Source organism: Magnolia sinica, chromosome 5 (assembly GCF_029962835.1).
Source record: "Magnolia sinica isolate HGM2019 chromosome 5, MsV1, whole genome shotgun sequence".
NCBI lineage: Eukaryota > Viridiplantae > Streptophyta > Magnoliopsida > Magnoliales > Magnoliaceae > Magnolia > Magnolia sinica.
The window spans coordinates 78,562,373-78,568,372 of record NC_080577.1 but is presented as its reverse complement, the minus strand read 5'-3'; positions in this window follow the sequence as shown (position 1 = coordinate 78,568,372).

The window sequence follows — 6,000 nt, the reverse complement described above, 5'->3', positions numbered from 1 at the left end:
TCCTTGGACACCACATGTCTCAGGAACTTGACTTCTTCTTTCCAGAAGTCGCATTTCTTATACTGAGCAAACAACTGGTTCTTCCTAAGAGTATCAAAGACTGCTCACAGGTGCTCCTCATGATCCTTCCGACTCTTGGAGTATATCAGGATGTCATCTATAAATACGATGATGAATCGATACAGATATGGCCGAAACACTTTGTTCATAAGGTCCATGAACACGGCTGGTGCGTTTGTAAGTCTAAATAACATCACAAGGAACTCGTAGTGTGCAAAGTCGATTTTGATCGTTGTTTTCTGCATATCCTCATCCTTGACACGTAACTGGTGATACCTTGACTGTAAGTCGATCTTAGTGAAGTACTGTGCCCCTTTCAACTGATCAAATAGATCATCTATCCTGGGCAAATGATACTTGTTCTTCACTGTCACTTGATTCAACCTGCGATAATCAATACACAATCGTAGTGATCCGTCCTTTTTCTTTACAAACAACATGGGTGCTCTCCAAGGAGATACACTCAGTCGTATGAAGCCTGCATCCAATAGATCATCGATCTGTCTCCTCAGTTCCTCCATCCCACACGAAGGCATGCGATACGTCAGTAGAGATATAGGTGTCGCACCTGGCACAAGGTCAATGGTAAAATTGATCTCACGTTGAGGAGGTAATCCAAGTATCTTTCTGAACACGTCCATAAAATCTTGGACTACTGGCGTGTTCCTAAGTGTCGAACCATCATGATCTTTCAATAGGGAGGCATAACAAAGGACGCGAAAAAGGCAACTGGCCTTAACTGAGAAAGTGAAGGTCGTGCCCTCAGGTCCATGGGTTGTCACCACTCTAGTATCATAATCGATCTCTGCCTTCATCTCGGTGAGTCAATCCATACCGAGGATTACATCGTAATGACACAGCGGGGCGACAATCAGGTCGATGAGTACTGTTCTGCTTCCTAAGTCTATTAAGCAACCCTTACAAATCTTGGTAGTGTTTGAGAAGGTCCCTATGGCGGTAAGGAGTCTCGCCCCAACCATAGGAGTAGTTTCCATCACTAGTCACTTGACTGCTGCACATGATATTATTGAAATAGTGGACCCAGTGTCCACTAATAGAAATACGGGTATACCTTGGATGTGGGCAGTGACTTTGAAGGCTAAAGGCACTCTAGCTGCTGACTCAGACGCTTCATCTACAAGCGCATGTACTCACACTTGTTGAGAATGGTTCGGTTGCGGTACTGTAGGTCGTTAAGGCGGCCTAGATCGAGGTGCGGGTGGCCGGTAAGATGACTGTGCAGATGGCACTGATCGTAGAGGTGGAGCTGAGATAGCCTGAGATAACTGACAGTTGATCTTCTGAGGATGGGCAAAGCCATTCTCCCTCATCCTAGTAAAGTAGTAAGTGTCGGTATAGCCCAACCTCTTACAGTAGGTGCACCACAGATCTGATCACCTAGGTTGTGTCGGTGGAGCCATAAGCCTAGGAGGCAAATCTGCACATGGCCTCTTGCTGAAGAAAGGTCTACTCGGTAAATCAGGTCGAGGCCTAGGGCTCATGGGCACACGTGTATGGGACAGTCTATTCCCATCCTGCCTAGCTCACAGGGACATGCTCACTAGCTCAGTATAGTTGGAAATGCTAGCGCAACACATCTTCATACGCATTTCAGGTCGCAGACCCTCAGAAAATCATAGCATTCACATCGGCTCATCTGCTAGTATTAAAGGAACGTATCTAGCCAGCTTCATAAAGTAGTTCTTATACTCTGCTACGGTCATCCCTCCCTGTTGAAGGCGAAGAAACTCCCCCTCCTTTTCATTGCGGTAAGTGAGGGAAAAGTACTTCTTATGGAAGTGGGTCTCAAAAGCTTCCCACGTCCATACATACCCAGATGCAACCGTCCGTAGGATATTGTTCCACCATAGACTAGCCTTATTCTTGACCATGTATGTAACCAGCTTAACCTGCTCTGCCTCAGTGCAGTGCAGCGGTTTCAGCATCTTAAAGATACGGTCAAGCCAGTATTCGGCCTCCTCGGGTCTATGAGTACCAGCAATAGTAGGAGGTCAGAAGTGTTGGAATCGCTTAAATAAACTGCTGGCATTCATGTTTCTAACTGGGTGCACAGGTGGTGCAGGCGGGGCCACGTTCATGTTTTGGGCAAGAGCCCCCGCAATGGTGGTCCAAATCTGCTGCTGTATAAGGAACATCATTTGCTCTAACCTATCAGGAGGAGAAGCCACCTGAGGCATGTGTGGTGTCGAGGTAGATGCACGGTTCTGTTCTGAAACTGGTGGTACCCCAGGTGTTGGCACATTTTTACACTTTCGGTTAAACCGAACCAACCTTCGGTGAGATGGACTAAACATACACATGCACCATGGTGGGGTCTATAATAGGACCCATGGACAACATTATACCAAAATTCCTATTTTGGAATGGTTGAAAATCATTCTTAAATGGTTCAGTAGGACCCACGGACAACAAACACCTTATAGTTATATACCTATTCCATTTTTAGGAAGATGAGAAACCAGATCAAAATTCTGTCCATTTTGCAGGCCCTCAATCGAACAACCAAATCACCAATGATCATTGACTCACATGGATCACACACAGCCCCCAAATCACCCCAACTGGACAATCCCATCCATTTGAAACAAGCCCTACAAAATGCACAGCTAGACAATCCTTATATTCTTGCTACCCTATTGGATGAGAATTAATTGCCCAGAGATGGAAAATGCATGTATGGAAAATCGATTATGGCAGGGTTTCTACAGCTGCTCCCAATTTTTCAAAAAGAAAATAAGAAAATGAAATGAAACCAAAAATTTTTGCCAAAAAATATTTGCATGCACGAGAGAAAGAGAGAGGGAGTACTTAAAGAGGATGTAGAGAGAGAGAGAGAGATGAAATTACGGTAAGGAACAAGGGTCAACACACAGCACCCAGGTTTTATGCTCTACACATGAGCAAAGGATCTACAAAAGGAACCTAGGGTTTTAAGCCACACAGGCCAAGGATCCACACAAGGAAGCTAGATTTTATGCCCTACACAAGAGCAAAGGTCAACACACAACACCTAAGGTTTTAAGCCACACGGGCCAAGGATCTACACTAAGGACCTAAGTTTATGCTCACCAAGAGTACGGGTCAACACACAACACCCACATGTATTCTCTCGTCGGAGGCCTCCTATGATGACTTGAAAGGGATGAGAATTACCTGTGACCCAATCCTACACAAAGGAATGGTCAGCAAGGTCTCTAGACTCTGATGACTTACAGATAAGTAGATGAGCCCCATTAAGCACGTTGATGTAGATCTCCTCCTTTGATGATGAAGAATCTTCAGCTCCCTTGATCTGCAAGACTTATGATGCTCTAATGTAAGGCGACGGGTTGGGTCAAGGTTATGTTGGAATCCTACTCTATTAAATGTTTTTGCTATTTTAGAGACGGAATGATTCCAAGCATCTAAGCATTCAAGGTATCCCAGCTCAATGATTTTCCATTAAGGTGGTAGCTGGATGATCCTTGAATGTGGAAGTTCATTCCCCAATCCACTCTATTAAATATTAATGATGAGGGTGGGTTGGAGGATGAACTCCCATGAGAAAAAGAGCTTAAGTAATATGCAGGACTCTCTCAAGGCTCTCTCGATTTTTCTCACCACAGCAACCTAAGGCAACCTCTCATTAAATAGGCAAAAAGTTCCAACATAAATAATACGGTCATATTTTTTGACAGAGTTCGATATCATCGAGCAGGCTTCGATATCATCAAACTATACTCTCGAAAACGTCGAATGGCTGCTCGATGACACGAACTCAATCTGTCAAACACTTTCAAACCTTTTTGCCAACTAATCGATGATATCGAACATGCTTCAATGTCATCGAATTTCTAACTCCGATTTCATCGACCTATGGTTTGATTCCTCAACATTTAAAAATATGAGAGTAGACTTGCCTTTGAAACTTAACAAACATCGATATGATTGAGCATTCCTTGATATCATCTAGTTTTGAATATTGATGATATCGATGCTAGTTTCGATTCATCGATCTTTTTAAGGAATTTTCCTATAAACTCGCTGGACAGTTTTGTGTCCCAATTCGATGACATCGGCCTGGTCTCGATATGATCGGATCTTTGAATATCAATATCATTGAGTGATTCTTGATACCTCGAACATTTAAAAGAATTTACCTAAAAGCTTGCTAGACAGATTTGTGTCCCAATGTAATATCATCGAAGGTCCATCGATATCATCGAGATTTGAAATTCGTCATAAAAAATCACATGATTTTCCTTAACTGCTTTGTAATGCCCCGAAAATTGGGGGTCGAGTAGAAGTTCAACTCCCAAGTTCTAACGCATCACTTATGCAACATAGATAATGATGATTAAATGTTGTCCATATTAGTGCATTGAACATGAGTGAGATTATACTAAAACAACATATTATACTCCAGAGAGAATTAAGTTAAGCAAGCAGAAGATGGTGATAGATAGATAAAGTATATAAGTTGTTGTAAATCCCCAGAGTATGATCATGTCAGTAGGCTGAATATATACATGTTTGTTCCAAAATATACAAAATGACAAAGTGTAATGTCCAACTATTTCATATCCCTGTAGTCCCATCGATCAGTACATGGTCTACATAGACTCGCCTGATAGCTGCATATAGGAGAATTCCTCCTCCTTATACAAGAAGTTCGGCTCTGTCATCTAAGCCGCATCACAACCTGCATCTAAATCAGAGTCTGGTTGGTGTTTTAAAACACCGTCCCAGAGTGGGAGTGAGTGATCAACTCAGTGGTACTATAAGGCAAAGGTTAACATGTTATCAATTAAGTCAAGCAATAATGATAAAGCAATACAACAATCATGTCCTAAGTACTCTGGTTAATGAAGGAATGGTATGTTGTAATAATGCATGCCCTCGCCTGCACTTCCTCAGCGACATCATCTCACGATCGTGCATGACAAACTCCCTAAACGTGCGCTTCCTCGCCAAAGCACATGTAATGCAGGGCATGGTCTTGTTAGCCAAGTAATTTATTAAGACTTATTCATATAGCAGATTCAGGAAGCTAAGGTACCTCCTTTTATATCATTTACCCAAACGATGATCTATCTAGGGTCATCAATCCTAGTTAATCACATACGATAAGCAAGTTATAGGGCAACATCATCCCTAATTCAAAAGTAGTGGATAGGTAAGTTCAGTTTGCTAAGGGAGGCTCGCCACCTCGGCGTAGGCCTAGTTTATACTCAAGGTTACTACGAAAAGGCTCGTCACCTTAGCGCAGGCCGACAGCTCGAATACAGTGTCCCATACCACCGTATTCAGGTTATGAGTTTGGGTTGCTCACTGGACACTACGGGGAGGCTCGTCACCCTAGTGTAGGTCGACAGCTCGACCACGGTGTCCCATACCACCATGCCCAACTCATGAGTCTTGACGGATCATGGTACCAAGGTTGAAACGGGTTTTACATTGGTAAGTGGTACCTTAGATTCAAGCAATAACATCCATACATGGTAAACACACATTAGGCTAATCGGGTTAGTTGACAAGTACTGTTAGTATGAGCGCACGCTGAATTAATCGACATGGAGCACGTGAACACTCCATGTGTCCTAACCACTATTGACAATCATCGTACAACTCAGATAAATCGAACGTGTCCAATGTAGCGAATCTAGTTCGGCCACTCAATCGGGAACCGTTATCGATTGCCTGGACTACGTAGTAGTCCCAATCATACTTGATTACAATAGGTAATCACATGTGATAGTCAAACAACATTTAACAACCAATTCAAATACAATTCTCATTCGGGCATTTTAACAACCATATTGCACATGTTATCGTACATAGACATTTCATCCATAAATCACATAGTAACAAGATAGGTTACATGAAGGAAACTGTAACTATAGATAAAGAAATTGAGAATCCTATCTCAACACCATCGTT